The 19,739-nt window shown below is 41.4% G+C and overlaps 1 pseudogene; it reads right to left on the bottom strand.

Annotated features, from left to right (window-relative positions):
• Positions 1-17,116, bottom strand: part of LOC148009382 (threonine synthase, chloroplastic-like) — a 37,355-nt pseudogene extending 20,239 nt beyond the window's left edge.
• Positions 17,117-19,739: the final 2,623 nt, after the last annotated feature.

Genomic DNA, 19,739 nt, shown 5'->3' with positions numbered 1-19,739 from the left:
TTGGCCTTTAGTTCCCATTTCAAATCAAGGATTTCCTTTTATTGCCAACCATTTTCCTCGTCTTTTGGAGCTGGAAGGCTACCACCAACTCCTTTTTCACTTTCAACTTAGCCACCGCTATCTTTCTTTCCTCCCTTGCCTTCTCTAACTGAGAGAGCAATTCAGCAACATATTCATCATAATTTGCTAGTGACGTCATAGTAGTAGGGATTGGGATGGTCAAAGCTTCCAACTTTTGGCATTTTGGATCTTTCCTAGACTCGATATCTTTGGCCGGCCTTTTCTTCCCAGTGGCCATAGTCTCCATCCTTGCCTTTGATGACCACAGGCGGCATGACTTCAGGTACGTGAGCACTTGAGCTGGGTATGTGAGTGCTTGAGGAGGAAGTCATCCCTGGGCGGACTTAAACCCCCTAGGCCATCGAGTCGGCTTTGTTGTTCTATGGACCGGCGAGTTGCTTCGACCATGTCTTCCTCCTCCTTTATCCTCAATTCTGCCTCCTTTTCCACAGCTCTTTCTTCTCTTTGTTTCTCTTTTTTCCTTGATTCTTTTGGCAGCTTTTCAGCTTCTTCCTTCTCCTTCTTCTTCCTCTCTGCAGCCTCTCTTAGGGATTCCCTTTTGGCTCTCTCTAGATCTTCTTTTTCTTCTTCTTGCCCTCATTCTGTTACTTCTTTTGAGCTGCCTTTTTACTAGGCTTCTTTGTTTTTTCCCTTCTAGATTGAGCCTCCTAATCCTCCTTCTCTGTCTTAGTTTTTTTCCTTTTGCTCGATGGCTCTTTTCCTTGGTGGGTCGGTCATCTATCTGGAGTCTCATCTGCTCCTTCATTTTCTTGTTGGGCTTCTTTTATAGCCTCTTGGATGATGGCCGTCAGCACACTTCCATACTTGATGAAGGAGGCTTCTGAGGAAGTTTTCTTCCTCTCCATATTTTTAGAGGTTGGGGATTCTCCACCTGCCTGTCTATTGCCCAGGGCTAGTGCTTTGGCTACTTGGTCTATAGTCTTGCGCACGTAGTGACATTTTTCTTTAATTGCAAATTAACGCGTTTCTTTCCTTCCTGCGTTTAAATGTTGACTAAGGTTTTCACAACAAGCTGTGTTTTTTTAAATGTGTTTATGCGTTTGCTTGATTTTGATTGCTTCCGATTTGACTCACTCACCTTATCCCCTCCCCTTTCGGATTAGGGTAAAATACTTCCTAGGATTGAAGGCTAGCAGGCCCAGGGCATGTGTACGGGTTGAGTGTTTACTTTCGCATGAGCCAAGCATAGAAGTCTGGATTGTACAACTGAGCGTCACGGTCCAAATCGAAGGGTTAGCTACCTACGTGTGTGATGTAAGTAAGGACACCTGTCAGGACGTCACCGAAATCGATACGGCTAGCAATATGTAACTCTTTCTCTATTTGGAGGCAATCAAGGTAAGGGTGTCCTTTGATGTGCACTTCTAGGGGGTTGGTCACGAATAGTTGTTAACACCCTATAAAAATTTGGGGGGACATAAGTTGGGTCATATTCCGATGTCTTGATCATGTGTCGTTGCTCAGCATTGGTCATCATTTGGCATCCTTTGAGTTCCCATCTCAATCGAAGAGCGTACTAGTTTTGTAAGAATGGGGATTCGGTTTCAGCAAGCTATTTCAACTCCTCGAATTCTCGATCAGTGAGAGCGGAAGAGGCTCGCTTATCGTATGATGTAATGAGACGTATGATGGCTGGCTCTGTAGATATCTCAATGCAGAGTAACTCTATAGGCTGAGTGGGGTGCTTTGATGAATGAAAATTTGAGTGTGTCCCATGAACAAGGCATTGTATGAACTTCTCTCGCAAAGGGCTCTTGCAACAGGTCCAAGCCCAACCGGTCATAGCTCAGAGCCAGTGACATGAATGTGGCATCTAAGAGTCTGAGGCAAGCAATGACCTCATCCCTTGTATCTTCCGATAGATCTGCAGTGAGTGTCAAGAATTATTTTTGCTCATAGGAGGGTCTAAGGCCTGCAGGGTGGTTGAGGTTTGACAGAACTAGAGAGTTTGATAGCAAATAGTTGCAGGCTCGGTTGTTCCTGAGATTGCAGTTGGGTCCCTTGCCTAGTGGGCTGGGACAATTGGATTGGGAATGGGGCACCACTACTTGCGGATGCGGCCTCCTGAGTCTTGGTTGAGTTGCATGGGACTAGTTCGGGAGTAGCAAGCTGAGATTTGGGCTGGTTGACCATGTCAGTCTTCATGGGCATAATCAGTTGTGAGTCAATGGGCTTGGTGTCTCCAGGCTTCTGTGGTGTTAGGCCTTGACACATTGTATGGTTGGGTATGGTTACACGTGAGGTGGAATTTTATTAGTGCTCTTGGTTGTTTTAGACTTAGGGATCTATATCTAGGCATTACCCTCATAATAACCTTGCGCCTGCAATAGGGTCTTAGGAACCCATCACCGCTTGACCATATATCACTCTTTGTAGCCCTTTTTTGGCCTCCTAGGTTTTGAGGTTGTGTTGTTAGCCTTATGAAAGCAAGGTTGATTGCATTTCGGTGGCAAACTCTGACATTTAGGTACCCATATTAACTGGGGTTGATGGGCATTGACCTTGGCTTCAGCAGAATGCTGGCAAAGAGGCTTCGGAGGGTGTAACAAATCACAACCCTCCTCCTTGGACTTGACTGAATGCGTGTCTATTGGTGGCATTGCGGGTCATCTAGTGGGAGTCACATAGCCCTTACTGAAAGCCACCACTATGCGGACATTGCAAATGGCTAAGTGGATATGCTACGACTCTTAATTGACATTGTAGTGAGCTTTCTTTTTAAAGGTTTGATGACCTAGTAGCGATTTGGTTCCTGCATTTTCAGCATTCGTCAACACATAAAATGTCATTGGTATGCTCTCACACTCGATAGAAACTGTGGCCCTGCTTTTTCCTAGGAGTGTGTATGACCGACCCCCGTATGGGTCTAGTTTGGTGGTAGTGGGCTGTAGTTGTGGTTTGCCAATATGGGTTCAATGATCGTGGGTTAAGACATTGAAGTCTGCTCCCTCATCAATCAAGGTGTTGACAGTGCGTGCTTGCTTGGTAATGATCATGATGCGGAGTTAGGCAGGTTCTATGGTTTCCTCATCTTCATCATCAATCTTCGTGATTGTGGCTAACGGTACTTTTAATGGTGGTACTAACATTGGTGATTCGTGCAAAGGATGTGTGGGAGGATAATACTTCTTGATGTGACTACCATTGAAATTGCAGCCAAGGCGCCTATAGCTATGGCAGAACAACTGGCTATATGTGTTGGTCTAGCTCTTAAAGGTGATACTGTGGATGAATTATTCAAAGGCATGTGTGATTTGAGGCTGAATTTGATAGAAATATATACAAAGGTCAAAAAGTTGGATGTTAAGGTACAAGAGAAGGCTTGGACAACAGCCCAAAGACCATACAAAGAAGGATACAAGAGGAGATGCATTTTGTGTGACAGTTTACAACATGAAAACCGAGATGGTACACCTTACCGTGAAGCGGAAGCAAAAAGGTTAACCTTTTGGAAAGATGGAAAAATACATGCAATAGAAATTGGTCTTCCAATAGAGCCGAATTTTGGAAAAGGTGGCATGCAGAAGAATTTGGTAGATATGGCTGCAAGGATAGCATTTGCTGCCATAGATGCAACCACATATGGGTGAGAACTAAAAGGATTGATGAAGCTCCTAAAGGAAGCATAGCTGAAGAAAAATCTTATGTTTGGATGCAAGCATTAGATTGCATGGAAAAGTGCAAAATAGCAAAGTCTGAATTGGCTGATGCAAGTCAAAGTATACGAGGGAGAACATGATGGAGTGCACCAATGGACTCATTTTTAGCCTATGCTTATTTGGTCGAGGTTCATAATCAAGAAGCTCTTGTGGAAGAAAAGAGAAGAAGAGATGAGGACATTGCTGGTCCTTCCTCTTCAAGCCCATCTAAACGCATAACATGAAGTAAAATGGAACAACAAAAAGAGACTGAAAAAGCCATACCTGAGCATGTTATGGATGATGCATCTCAAGAGAAGAAAAAAGAAGGGAAGAAAATGGGCAAGGAGCTCGATTACAGGTTACAATCACATCTTGAGACTACCCCAAATCTTAAAAAAGTATTGGAAGATCACATACTTGGCAGTAGAGTGGAATTTACACTTGGCGAAGTTCTTGGAATTGCAAAGCGTGAATTTCATAATGCAATCATTGATATGTTGAAATGAAAAAGATAGTTTGATGGTGAAGTTTTGCAAGCATTGATGCACGTTGACAAAGACATAGAGAAATATCTTCAGAGGGAATATGATGATATATGTAATGTTGTTTTGGAAGAGATTGATGCTGAAAATAGGTTAGATGGAAGTATAGATAGCAAGCTTGTGGCCGAAAATGGTATTATGGGCAGCACTAAGCATAGAGAAAAGGCTATGTATAATAGGGATGTCCATCAAAAAGCACATGAAGAAGAAGATGCTCATTTTGTTCCAAGCACTCATTCTTCAGGAATGCATTGGGCTTGTGCTACAATAGAGACAATTGTTAAAGTGGGAGAAAGAGAGATGCCTTGCATAGCTTTCTTGGATCATGGTTCTGAAATGAATGTTATGGCACGCAGTTTGTATGAGAATTGAGGTTGGCCAATTGATGTAGATCCAGGATGGCGCATGTGGGCAGCAAAAAATTCATCAGGGGATCTTTATGCAGTTTGTTCGAATGTAACCATGACTATTGTAGATGTTAGGGATGAATATCATTTTTTAATGCAAGATTCATATAGTTATCCAGTGATTTTGGGACAGCCCTATATTTTAGAGTCAAGGCTAGAAATAAAAGTCTTGGATGATGGTTCTTCATATACTCGGGTTCGGAGTAAAGATAATACAAAGGAAGTACAGTTTCTCACTATTTTTATGAATCATCCCCGCAATCAAGATAAGCTGTGGGATAATCCCATGCCACCTAATGCACAAGAGTTTAAGGGTTTTTAGATAGCACTGTTGTAAGGGGAGGCTATGATAATGCCTCTAGGAAGATAATTATGCCTCCAAGAAAGGGGAAACCTATGTTTGTGTTTGGATTGCAGGAATGGACAACATGTAGTCTTGGCAGTTTTAAGAATGTTTTTGCCATATGCAGGGTTGAAAAGAAATATGAAGGATGGGTTGGAAAAGAGCTAAAGACATATGGTTTGATGGCTGCAAATGAAGGTATTTTAGGGCTGTTTTCAGGGTTGATTGATGTTGATACAGTGGCTGAAATTTTTGCAACAATTAATGCTAAAAGCATGGCAGAAAAAGAGGTTATTTATGTTGACACTTTAGAAATGTATGAAGTCATTCAAGAGTTTGCTAAGCATGAATGTTATGGGCTGCAAAATAGGGCTGAAGCAAGGGTGGATACAAAGTACAAAACAGTTGCAAAGAAGGTTAAGCTTGTGGCTTTGCCTTACCACTTGAAAGTTATACATTGGCTGTGTGACTCAACAGCCTAGTTTACACGATCCACATGAAGTGGGACATAAATTTACAACTGAAACTTTACAAAAGCTCAAAATTGGTGATACAAGCTTTCTTTTACCGGCAGAAAGAGCTTGTTTCTTGTAGATGTTGGCAAGGCATGGGAAAGCCTTTTCATTTCAGCCAAATGAAATTGGATGTGTTGATCTGACCATAGTTGTACCTATGGTTATCTTTACAGTACCTCATGTGCCATGGAATTTAAAGCCTATTCCAGTACCTCGAGCATATTTGCCTAAGTTACTGAAGTTTTTGAACGAGAAGATCAGGATGCAAATTTTGGAGCCCTCTTCAGCTCCATATTCAAATCAGTGGTTTACCGTTCCAAAGAAGAATGGTTCTTTGAGGTTTATACAAGATTTTCCGCCAGTTAATAAAGTCACCATAAGGAATGTTGGATCAGGCCCGATAGTGGATGAATTTGTAGAAGCATTTGTAGGCAAAGCAATTTACTATTCGAGAGATTTATATTCACGATATGATCAGTTCCAGCTTGCACTACAATGCCGAGATATCACTACCATGAAGACACCACTTGGATTGGTTAGGATGTGTGCGCTTCCAAAAGGGGCAACCAATTCAGTGGCATATATAATGAATACTATGCATAAAGTATTGAGGGAGTAGATTCCTCAGTTGATCTTACCCTTTCTTGATCATGTGCCGATAAAAGGGTGCAATACCCATGAGAAGAATGAAGAGCTAAATGATCAGGGATGTAGAGGATTTGTGGTTAATCATATTTTTGATTGTGACAGGATTTTGAGCCATCTTGAAGAAGTGCATTTGACTCTATCAAGAGAAAAATCAGTTTTTGGAGTAGACGAAATATTGGTTGTTGGGCACATCTGTGGACCATATGGAAGAAAGCCCTCACTAGTAAAGATTGACGCCATAAGCAGGATGTGGGAGACATGTTCAAATGTATCCGAGGTAAGAAGATTTTGGGGTGCATGTGTCTTTTACTTGATATGGATTCCACATTTTGCTCATGTGGCTGAAAGTCTATATTAGCTCTTGAGAAAAGGGCAAAAGTTTTGGTGGGGAAAACAACATACAAAGGCAGTTCAAAAGTTAAATAGCTTATTGATTTCAGCCCTAACACTAAAGAGACCAAATTATGAGAATGGGCAACCTATTATTATCACTATGGATATAAGCCCAATTGGCCTTGGTTGGGCAATGGGTCAGGATGATACTAATGGGAATAGGTACGCCATTCGGTTTGGAGCAAAGGTACTTAATAAATGCCCACGACGGTATTCTCAAGTCAAAAGAGAGCTTTGGGGTGTAGTGACAGCCCTTAAGTGTGATAGGGAGTATTTTATGGGAGCTCATGTAGTGGTAGAGATTGATTGTCTACCTCTATTGGGCATGATAGCAAATTATGAGAATGGGCAACCTATTATTCTCACTGTGGATATAAGTCGAATTGGCATTTGTTGGCAGTGGGTCAAGATGATGCTGATGGGAATAGATATGCCATTTGGTTTGGAGAAAAGGTCCTCAATGAATGCCAATGATGGTATTCTCAAGTCAAAAGAGAGATTTGGGATGTAGTGACAACGCTTAAGTGTGATAGGGAGTATTTTATGGGAGCTCATGTAGTGGTAGAGACTGATTGTCTACCTCTATTGGACATGATAGCAAATTGCTCAACTCTTGATATTGCCATGTTACGATGGATTGCATATATAAAGACACTTAACCCTGATTTTTAGCATATTGCAAGTAGAGAAAACCTCGTGGCCAACGTGCTTTCACGAGCGAGGTTTGAAGATGAAGAGGATGATGTGATAGGTGTTGAAAATGACTTTATGACAATAGGGAATGAGTATGCAGCTGTTGTTACTGTAGGTACAACTATTGTAACAGGGATTTCAGTAGTAAGAAAAGATCTTACAGCCATGGGGAAGAAATGGCATGGGCTATAGAGAGAAAGCATCATCAGTGTTATGCTTCAGTGAGAACACAATTTTTGGAAGAGTTGTATGAGGATGATTGGTTGAAAATAGGTCAATATCTCAGCCTCATGACAAAGAAGGCTGAATGGTCTGAAGCTGAATTCAAAAGGATTCAAAGAAAAGCTTATGGGTTTTTTCTTAAAAGATGGATGTTTATGGAAGCATGCAAAGAAAAATAGAGGAGCTCCAATACGTGTTTTGGGAGATGGGGCTTCTCAATAACAGGTGATGTAGGAGTTTCATGAAAGCTTATGGATTGGACATAGAGGAGTTTGGGGCACATTTGCCAAGATCAAAGAGAAGTATTGGTGTCAAAATATGTATAAAGATGTGGAACATTATGTGGAATCATGCAATGTCTGTCAGATGTATTCCATTGTAAAGCATAGAGATGGATTGCAACCGACCTATCCATCGTCTATGCATTACAAATGGGTAGTTGATTTGGTTACCATGCCTACAGGTTTATGTAATATGAGATATCTTGTGCTTGCACGAGAAGGCTTGAAAAATCAAGTGGAAGGTCAAGCTCTTAGTACAAAGACTACTCAAGCAGTTTGCAAGTTTTTATTAGAAGAAGTCTTTTGCAGGTATGGTTGTGTTGCTGATAGAGGAGAATTGGATGTGGATGAGGCTCGTGACTTCTTTTCACGATTCGGTATCAAGATCACTTTAATTTCAGCCTACAATCCTAAAGCAAATGGAAAAAGTGAAAGAGGTCATCAACCTATCATTAAGACACTAGCAAAGTCATGCAAGGGCAGGATGAAAGAATGGCCAAGAATGTTACCCTTTGCTTTGTGGGCTGATAGGACCACTCATAATGCAGTTACAGGGTATATGCTTGCTAAATTAACGTATGGAAAAAAGCCAATCATGCCTATTGAGGAGACTATTACTACTTGGAGTATTCTACCATGGAAAGAGGGTTTGAATAGAGAAGAGTTGCTGGTCCTACGCATTAGATAGTTAGAAAGAAGGCTTGAAGACATTGAGACAACCATGAAAAAATTGAAGACTGCAAGGATCAAGAATAAGAAGAGGTTTAAAAAGTGACACAGACTTCAGCCACAAGCTATACAAGAAGGAGATTGGGTGCTAGTTTATGACAGTAGCTTAGAAAATCAGCATAGTGCCAGTCAGAAGATGACAAAGCGGGGGTGGTTTGGTCCATATGTGGTAAGGTTTGTTTTTGAAATGCTACCTATGCATTAAATGAGATGGATGAGACAACTCTAAGGATTCCAATGGCTAGAAAATGTATCAAACTCTTTAAATGTAGGGAGTCTTCGGCATCTAAGTTGAAGGAGCTGGATACTCAGCATGAACATGAGGATATGGAAGAAGAAGAGGTAGAAGATGAAGACATTGACATGGTAGAGGATACTTCTTCTGACACTGCGGATCCATAAGACTTTGGCACATGCTAGAGGATGTACAGGTTAGGAGGGGGTGGATGTCGTGCCGCTACGTGCACACCATGTGAAAAACTCTAAAGTGCGACTTTCTTATTGATCTAGAGAGCCAATGCCATTTTAGACATTAGTGTTAGTGTCCATGGTTCAAACATATTAGTTTTTTAGACAAGTGTAGCCAATTTATGATATTTTAGATATTATCTCTTGTTTTAAAAAAATCCAAAAACTGTAGAAAACTTCTAGATTAGGATGACATGCAAAAGAAAGAATGTAGCTGTCATCTGTGAGGATTTTATGTAAAAAGAGAGATGGATGAAATTGTGCGCATCGTGATCGCTGTTTTCAAGAAGTGAACAACACTCCGAAGTGGGAGATAAAGAAAGAGTAATTTGGCAGAATTTTGGCCAGGTGTGCTGGTATTTTATTCTCATTTCGGAGTCAATGGAAGCATCAGATTGGCGGTCTGAGCAGCATAGAGGAAGGTATCGTTTTTGTGTACAAGAGATTTATCTTCTCATAATGGAGAAATAAATTGATAGGCTTCAATTCTGTGAGTATTATTCTACGCCTTCTATTTCTTTCTGTGAGTATTCTTTCATATCTTCTCTTTCTTTCAATCCCTTCTCTTCCGTCTACTCCACTCCTTGAATCTCCCTTTCCCCTGTTGTCTCTTACCCCCTACGGTAGACTTTCGACCGCAAACTCTCTAACATTGATCATACACTAAATAAGTTAATAAGAAAAAAAAAGCCATGAGTCTCAAAGTTGATGATTATGTTTGGTTACATATTGAAAAGAGAAGATTGCAAAGTGTTAAGAAACATCCTCTTGTTAAATTAGCATCTAGATTTTATGGACCTTTCAAAATCATTCACAAAAACAATGAGAATACATTTAAATTAGAACTACTCCCCGCATTGGAAAATCCATAATACTTTTTATATCAATTTATTACGACCTTTAGATGCCAATTACATGTCCACCCTGTTTATGAAAACCCTCCTTTGTTAAAAGAAGAAACTGAAATTCTTGAACCTGAAACTATTCTAGACTCTGTTTTTATGACCACTAGAACTAGCCGTAGATATTCTAGATATTTGGTTAAGTTTAAAAATCATCTTGTTGAAGAGGCCCAATGAATGCATGCATGTGACCAAAGTTCTTACCCTTCACTGCTTGCTCCACATTGAGCTAATAGCAATTGGGGACAATTGCTATCCTACCCCAAGGGTATGATGCTATGAGGCATATTCCACGATGGATTCTATGATATTTTTATTCTACTGTGGATTTCGTGAGGTTTTGCAGTGGATTCCGTAAAACTATATTTTCCGGGGCTCATACACAAGATGGATTCCTTATATGAGAAGTTGACGGGGATGCCTATCCTTTTCGGGCGTTGGATTAATCTAATGCACACGTGGGTGATTCCACATCAAGTGATTCTGCAAAATACATATTTAAATTAATGGACGTTTATGAGTTTAGAGTGCACTCTTATTAAATTAAGGTTAGGACAAAGCATCAACCTATTTATTTATTTTGTAGCTAAAGAGCTGAAGACTGCTAGGTATTCACTTTTGTCACTTTAATTTTATTATTTTCTAACAGTAGGGAATGCTTTAGTTAATGTGTATAACAGGCAGCAATGGCATTGGAAAGCACTACGGGATGGTGTGTATTGAAATTACCTAGAAGAAGTTATCATTTGTGATGGGCGCGGGCCTTATCATTAAAGGCGTGGCACTGATATGTATTTAGGTACACTTATTTATTGAAGCTCTTGAAAAATATTGATTATTTTGTATGCGCATAGATGCTTAGTTTAAATAATTTTTTATTGGACATTGTATTTAGGCATAGTCTGACTTTTAGGATACCCAACCGCTTTATTCTTTATTTGGACAAAAGCAAACACAAAAGCCAAAGCATGCTAATTGTAAATTGGGCTAATTGTAAAATGGGAGAAAGCCATGGATGAAGAAATGGATGCCTTGGAAGCAAATGCTACATGGAAATTGGTACCTTTGCCTAAATATAATAATGCAATTGGTTGTAAGTGGGTTTATAAGGTGAAACACAATGCAGATGGTTCTCTGAATAGATACAAGGAAAGATTAGTAGTCAAGGGGTATGTACAAACATATGGCATTGATTATAAAGAAACATTCAATCCGGTTGCAAGGATGGAAATCGTAAGAGTAGACATTGCTATGGCTGCATCAAAGGGATGGTCTTTACATCATATGGATGTAAAGAATGGCTTCTTGCATGGTGATTTGCAAGAAGAGGTCTATATGGAGAAGCCACCAGGTTATGTGCATGCTGTTCATCCTGAGTTTGTTTGCAGGTTGAAGAAAGCCTTGTATGGCTTGAAGCAAGCACCTAGAGCATGGTCTAACAAGATAGGACAGTATCTTGTCACTCTTGGCTTTCAGATTTCCAAGGCAAAATTTTCACTTTATGTGAGAAAAAACAGAGAAAGGTATTACGCTACTTGTCATTTATGTTGATGATTTGATTATGACAGGTGATAGTGATAAAGATATCCTTCATGTGAAAATGCTATTGAAGCAGAAGTTTGAGATGAAGGATTTGGGAGAGCTCCGTTATTTCTTGGGCATCGAGGTGATTAGATCACCAAGTGGGATACAGCTCTTGTAGAGGCAGTATGGATTGGACATGCTGTCCAAATATGGGATGACAAGCTGTAAGCCTATTTCAGTTCCTTTGGAGCAGAATGTGAAGCTGAGCATAGATGCAGGTGAGCTTCTGGAAGACCCTACTATGTACAGACGCATAGTAGGAAGTTTGATTTATATGACTATTACCATGCCAAATTTGAGCTATGCTATTAGATTGGTAAGTCAGTTTATGCAGGCTCCAAGGAAACCGCATTTGGATGCGGCTAGACGCATACTCAGGTATGTGAAGTCCACATTGCAGTATGGAATACTTTATGAGACTAGGGTTCAGATACAGTTGCATGGATACACTGATGCTGATTGGGTTGATAGTATTTCTGATAGACGATCTACCAGTGGATATGTGTTCTCTTTTGGGAGTGCTGCAGTCACTTGGAGCACAGAGGCTGAGTACAGGGGTGCAGCAATGGCTGCATGTGAGATAGCTTGGTTGCATAAGCTACATTATGATATGCATCAGCCTATAGATGGGCAAGTTGTCATTTATTGTGACAACATGAGCTGAATACACTTGGCAAATAACCTCATCTATCATGCTAGAAGAAAGCACATTGAGGTGCATTATCACTATGTGTGGGAGAGGGTTTTACTAGGTCTTATTGATCTAGTTTATGTCAGCACAGAGGATCAGGTACCTGACATATTCACGAAGTCATTGGGCACAGAGAAGCTGCGCAAGTTCAGAGATCTGCTTGGTGTGCAGGAATTGGGATTGAGCTCGAGGGGGAGTGTTGAGATATCGAGTTCCACTCGTGATATGCCAGGGTGATCGTTGTACATTTATGTCACTGACTTGTTAGATGTAGATGCGGTTGGTACACTGCCCATGAATAATAGCTAGATGACAGCTATCCTTATCTACTCTAGTTCGTGGCTTAGCTAGTATGCCACCTTAGTTGAGTTTGGTGTAAGACCCATATATAGGATTCTTCTATTTCTTTGTACTAGAGTTCTTTTTGGCTTACACAACTAAGAAGAGGAAAACTGTTTTTAGCCTCCACCTTTGTGTGTATTCCCCCATTGTGTAACTGAGAAAGATACAAGTGAGACTTCTTCCTTCTCTCCCACAATCTTGACATCGAGTCCATCTTACATTCATTTTCTTCCTATTTCAAATCACTACATTCAATGATACAACATCTAACAAAAGGCATAGGAATTGACGAGCTAGAATCTCATAGATGTGAGAGAGGCACAAAAAATAACATGATACATGTGTTGCAAAGATTCCTAGTGGCATGCCTAGTACATTTCATGGTAAACCGTAGGTGTAGTCTCAATAAGAACCCCTCTTGATTAGGATGTTCTTATCAATCACACTGACTGCCACTATCCTCAATGAAAAAAAATCATACATGTGCAATTACTAGGCCAATTAGGACTAAAAAATTTAATTGAATATTTCTTACAAACATAAAAGAAGTAGTCACCATACTAAGGTGTTTTGGTCCTGCAAAAGGTTATGTGCAAGGACCATCAAGGTGGTTGTGTTTATTCTTCACATGTTGAGATTTAGGGTGATGTGGATGTATTCTAATCTTGGGCCCTCTACATCAAATAGGCCCCACTCTAGCAATCATAGAGGATCTAATTTCTTTTCTTTTATTTCTTTATATATTTTTAGTTTAATCTATGGTGGCAAGTTAATGATGCAACACTATTCATTGGCTTTGGATTTTTGAGAATGAAGGTATTGTAACAAGCTAAATATATTTGATAGCAATAGCCTATGGTCATACTTTCCATGATAATATATATCTAGCTTCACAATTTTTTTGTTTAATAAATAGGTACAACCAAATATAAAAAAGCTTACTATTTATGATGTGAATTGAATGATTCTATGTGGGTGGTTGAAATAAACAAAGCCATTACTAGTCCCTTTCTCGAAACTAGGCAAATAGTGGCTTATCATATGACTATTGATTCTGAAGTTCCTTGGATATAGTCATTATTTTTTCAATATTAATATCTAGAGATTGGTTATGGACATAAACTTAAGGAAGTGACTTTGACTTCAAGAGAGTGAGTACAGAAAATGTCATAACTGAGGCACTAGTGTTATTCTTTGAATGTCAATAAAGAAACCCTTCCCTTGGCTTTAGACAGAAGATATACTAGAATATAAAGAAGTAAAGCTATTACAAGAATAAAAGGCCTATTTAAGATCATTTTCTAGTTTATCAAATTCTCATCCATTAAGTCACCTAGTTTGGAAGACATCCATTGGAGGATTTGTTTGCTCATCATTAGTTATCTAGTGGAGTGGTTAATGTGACCACTAAAGTGAAGCTTAAGATAAAAAATTTCCACATTTCCTAGACTATGAGCACCAAGTATCTAATTTTTTATTCATAAGGAATACCGTTTCCATTATCTCCTCCTCAGATGATAGCCTATTAAGGAAGGCATTCACTCAAGAAAGTGATTGTGAGAGCTCTCGCTTGACCCCCAAGACCCACGGACTACTTATTGTTTAAGCATTCCAAGCAAGCTCTAGTGGCTACCTCTCACCTAGTTGACATGCCTCCAAACCTATGAATGTAGTGAGCTTTCCTCGATGCAAAAATGAGTTGCCTCCTCCTTCATACACACCGGTCGCTCCATGATCCTAGATGCTAGTTCAAGCATCCTCAAGCCTCCTCCTTCAAGCTCCATCAACCATAGCCGTGCGCAAGCAAGAAAATAGAAGAGAAGAGAAGAAGAGAAGGGGGAATGGTGAAGAGATTCACCCTCTTTATTCCTATTTCCCACATGCTCACTCCCTCACCCTCTCAATCTCCCTCTCTCTATACCTATCTCTATATCACACACACACACACACACACAAATAAGAGAAGGGAAGAAGAAAAGGAGAGAGGTCTCTTGTTAGCCACACACCAAAGAATGACCTTCCATTCACTTTTTGAATTTTATATACAAGCCCTAAAATCCCATGGGCACCCATTTCTTTTTACATGGCTGGACTTTGTGGCAATGTCATTTTTCCTATTTCCCTTTTCTTGCCTCATGCCTTAAGCTACACCCGTCTATTCTTTTACAAATGGCACAAAAGGGAGCCTGGTGCTCTTTTACAAGAGTTTTTTGAGTTTTTTGAGGCACCTTCTATTTAAAATTGTGCTTTTCCCTTAGCTTAGATTTTATTGGCTGCCTCTGCACCTTTTCTATTTTTCTTTTCTTTTTTTCATTTTTGCTTCATATTTCTACCATTCAAACTGAGGTTAACATTACCCCCCTTCGAGACGGGTGCAAGTTCCATGGCAGTTCGCGGTCTTTGTTATGGAAGGATGGGGTCTGGGCCAGGGATAGGGGGGTGATGGGGCCGCATGTGGACTCATTTGATTGGGATGATTTGGTAATGATTTGGATAGAGAACCCAAGGTGTGTCAACTGGATGATAAGGGCCTCCGAAGTTGGTGGTTTTTAGCATCCTGTTGTACCTGGAAGGAGAAAGTGCTCTACCTAAGGGAAGTGTCTACCTTTCCGTGTGGTGCTCTGTGCTCATGCTAGTGGAACAGGGAGTTGGGTCTAATGCTAGGTAAGCCTAGGTGATGTCCCACACTTGAGGACCCCTTTTGTGCAAAGGGAGGTGCTGTGTATGTAGCTTAGGTTGACAGGCCTAACCATAGGCGCTAACCATAGGCGAGTCTTATCTCCTTAGGTATGTCCTGCCCTTGGGGTGCCCTAAGCATGAAGTGGGGAGGCAAAAGGGCTAGGGGGTTAGGACCCGAGCCGACCGATCAAGGCCATGGGACGTGCCAAACTTGAGGATCCTTAGGTGCAATGACTGGGAGCTATGTGCCGCAACTTGCGTTTGGACATGTCATGGGGTCCTTTTATTTTTATTTATTTACTTTTATTTTTTAAAAAAAACTTGTTGAGGTATAGGATTCGGGCAATAGTTAATTGCTATTTCTTGTCATCAAAAGGTGGTGGAGTGACTCTAAAAATTTCAACTCTGCATGAAACCCTTTAGATTCAACCAGACCTAGAGAGGCGTGGTGGAGAGGAATGGATGGTTACAGTGAGTGAATTGGCTGTCACTCATATCCTCAAGAATAGCAAGGCAGAAGGAAGGTAGAAGGCTGACTTACATTATTAGGCAGGTCATCACGCAGCTATCAATGGCGTTAGGGTCAAAAAAGAGTGGGGGGAGACCATGTTCTACCAGGGTGGGGTTCTACCTAAGTAAGATTTTTAATAGTCTAAGATAGTTGCATGTGGTAAGGAAGGCAAGATCAGGATAGGAGGACAAGTCAACAATAAACTGGGTCGTGGTGGCATCTAGGCTATCGGAGGTGAAAGTGAGGGCTTGGGCTAAGGTGGTAGTACATGGGTTATTATGATGGGAAAGTTGTAACGGCCATGGGTGTTTGCATCAAAGTCTAATCCTACCCTACAAGGATATGCCATGAATGTGGGTTTGTTTCTCTCAAAAGGGAGGGTATTACAAAAAGCCATCCATGGTAGCAAATTGTCATCGCAAATACGTCTCCACCACAGTAGCTGGCACTCATATCCAGACACGGACCAAGGCACTCAGAAACCTTATTTTTCCGATACTCGGCATCCTTGGTGCCTTAGAGGGTGGGATTCTTCTCTCTGTCTTCCAACCATTGTTGGCTTAGTTGGCTTCTGATGTCGATCACCTCGTCCACTATTTTAGGGGAAAGGACTCTGTGCAAGGCATTGGGGATGAGGAAGCTGAAGTTGAAAGGATGTTTCTCTTTGTCACATCTCTCCCAGACTATGAGCTCCGCATGATAATTGGTCGGCAGGTCATTTGGGCATGTGGAAGGGGTACAGACAGTTGTGCCATACGGTTAGCCCTCAATCTTTGTTTGGCTTCTTCCACCATTTTTCTTCTCTTCTCCCTCAGGGTGGTTTTTCTTTCCACGGATTTGTCTGTTGGCTCCCATGCTCTTCAGAATGGGGTGAAGGGGATTGTGGGATCACTTCTTCTTTGAATCTGCCCATGTCAAAATGCAATTCAGCATCACTTCCTGGGAAATCTTCCTGTTTTACCTCCTCTACAAACCCTAGAGCATCAATCTCCCGGGGGGCTAGGCACGCTAATAACGGGTACCTATGTTGTTCATCAAGGCTTAGCCCTCCAACAAGTTAGGGGGGCATGTGTAGCCCCACTTGCAGAGCTCTGCATGCTACGCTCAGCTTCTTCTTTACCACCTCCAAGGACTCCCCTTCCTCCGCGTGAGTGGCATCCATCACGGTATTCACAAAAGCTTATTGTTAAGTATTGAAACCCACTTGGGCTGCCTCTACTCTACTTTCTACTAGGAATTTCTCTTTTTCCATGATAGCTAGGCCATGCACCAAGGTCTTCACTCTTTGTTCATTTTTGCCTGCCCACTCTTTGGCTCTCCTTTTCATTTCATCCATAACTTCTCCTTGTCTTTGTAGCAGGGCCATGAGTCTTTGCTCCTGGTCTTCCAACTCCCTGCTCATTCTCTCACACTTCTCTCTTTCAAGACTCAGCTTTTCGGTCATGGTTTCCATTTCTCCGTGGTGTTGTTCCTCTTCTCGCTTCCTTCCTTCTTTCCTTGTAGAAAACTCTTTCATGCCTCGTTCGATCTAACCTATTTTTGCTACCAGATCGTCATGTTGTATGATTCAAAGCTTATAATCTCTTTGCATTTTCACTAGCTCTTGATTTTCATCTACAAGCTGTTGCCGCCAGCTTTGCTCCTTTTCATCTTTGGCCTTTAGTTCCCATTTCAAATCAAGGATTTCCTTTTGTTTCATAACCATTTGCCTCATCTTTTGGAGCTGGAAGGCTGCCACCGACTCCTTTTTCGCTTTCAACTTAGCCACCGCTATCTTTCTTTCCTCCCTTGCCTTCTCTAACTGAGAGAGCAATTCCGCAACATATTCATCATAATTTGCTAGTGGCGTCATAGTAGTAGGGATTGGGATGGTCAAAGCGTCCATCTTTTGCCATTTTGGATCTTTTCTAGACTCGATATCTCTGGCCAGCCTTTTCTTCCTAGTGGCCATAGTCTTCATCCTTGCCTTTGATGACCATAGGCAGCATGACTTCAGGTACGTGAGCACTTGAGCTAGGTATGTGAGTGCTTGAGGAGGAAGTCATCCCTAGGCGGACTTAAACCCCCTAGGCCATCGAGTCGGCTTTGTTGTTCTATGGACCGGCGAGTCGCTTCAGCCATGTGTTCCTCCTCCTTTATCCTCAATTCTGCCTCCTTTTTCACAGCTCTTCCTTCTCTCTATTTCTCTTTTTTCCTTGATTCTTTTGGTAGCTTTTCAGCTTCTTCCTTCTCCTTCTTCATCCTCTTCGCAGCCTCTCTTAGGGATTCCCTTTTGGCTCTCTCTAGATCTTCTTTTTCTTCTTCTTGCCCTCATTCTGTTACTTCTTTTGAGCTGCCTTTTTACTAGGCTTCTTTGTTTTTTCCCTTCTGGATTGAGCCTCCTAATCCTCCTTCTTTGTCTTAGTTTTTTTCCTGTCGCTCGATGGCTCTTTTCCTTGGCGGGTCAGCCATCTATCTGGAGTCTCATCTGCTTCTTCATTTTCATGTTGGGCATCTTTTACAGCCTCTTAGATGATGGCCGTCAGCACACTTCCATACTCAATGAAGGAGGCTTATGAGGAACGTTTCTTCCTCTCCATATTTTTAGAGGTTGGGGATTCTCCACCTGCCTGTCTATTGCCTAGGGCTAGTGCTTTGGCTACTTGGTCTATAGTCTTGCGCACGTAGTTGTTCCAATCCACCTCATCCAAGGTGTGGGCTACCACATTCTCCAGCACAGGCACACTAATTTGGTGCATGATGGAGTTATAGTGCTGACTGGAGAAAAGTGAGTGCACCAATTTGCTGAAAAGAAAGGCTTCGTGTTTGTTGAATTAAAATATTTAAGCTCCAACATGAAATTTTCTTTCAAACTTTTCATCCTTTATTTCAAGATTTTTGTGACATTTTTCCTCAATTGCAAATTAACGTGTTTCTTTCCTTCCTGCCTTTAAATGTTGACTAAGGTTTTCACAACAGTGTGTGTTTTTTTTAATGTGTTTATGTGTTTACTTGATTTTGATTACTTCCGATTTGACTCACTCACCTTATCCCCTTCCCTTTCGGATTTGGGTAAAATCCTTCCTAGGATTGAAGGCTAGCGGGCCCAGGGCATTGGGTGTACAGATTGAGTGTTTACTTTTGCATGAGCCAAGCATAGAAGTCTGGATTGTACAACTGAGCGTCATGGTCCAAATCAAAGGGTCGGCTACCTACGTGTGTGATGTAAGTAAGGACACCTGTCAGCACGTCACCGAAATCGATACGGCTAGCAATATGTAACTCTTTCTCTATTTGGAGGCAATCAAGGTAAGGGTGTCCTTTGATGTGCACTTCTAGGGGGTTGGTCATGAATAGTTGTTAACACCCTATACAAATTTTGGGCGACATAAGTTAGGTCATATTCCGATGTCTTGATCATGTGTCTCTGCTCAGCATTGGTCATCATTTGGCATCCTTTGAGTTCCCATTGCAATCGAAGAGCGTACCAGTTTTGTAAGAATGGGGATTCGATTTGAGCAAGCTATTTCAACTCCTCGACTTCTCAATCAGTGAGAGCGGAAGAGGCTCGCTTATCGTATGATGTAATGAGACGTTTGATGGTTGGCTCTGTAGATATCTCAATGCGGAGTAACTTTGCAGCTGAGTGGGATGCTTTGATGAATGAAAATTTGAGTGTGTCCCATGAACAAGGCATTGTACGAACTTCTCTCGCAAAGGGCTCTTGCAACAGGTCCAAGTCCAAGCGGTCATAACTCAGAGCCAATGACATGAATGTGGCATCTAAGGGTCTGAGGCAAGCAATGACCTCATCCCTTGTATCTTCCTCTAGATCTGCAGTGAGTATCAAGAATGATTTTTGCTCATAGGAGGGTCTAAGGCCTGCAGGGTGGTTGAGATTTGACAGAACTAGAGAGTTTGACAGCAAATAGTTGCAGGATCGGTTGTTCCTGAGATTGCAGTTGGGTCCCTTGCCTAGTGGACTGAGACAACTGGATTGCGAATGGGGCACCACTACTTGCGGATGCGGCCTCCTGAGTCTTGGTTGAGTTGCATGGGACTAGTTCGAGAGTAGCAAGCTGAGATTT

The sequence above is a fragment of the Lygodium microphyllum genome, unplaced genomic scaffold (genome assembly GCF_053477565.2).
Source record: "Lygodium microphyllum isolate KBCC unplaced genomic scaffold, Lygodium_microphyllum_v1.1.10 scaffold_31, whole genome shotgun sequence".
NCBI lineage: Eukaryota > Viridiplantae > Streptophyta > Polypodiopsida > Schizaeales > Lygodiaceae > Lygodium > Lygodium microphyllum.
This window is presented reverse-complemented; position numbering and strand designations above follow the sequence as displayed.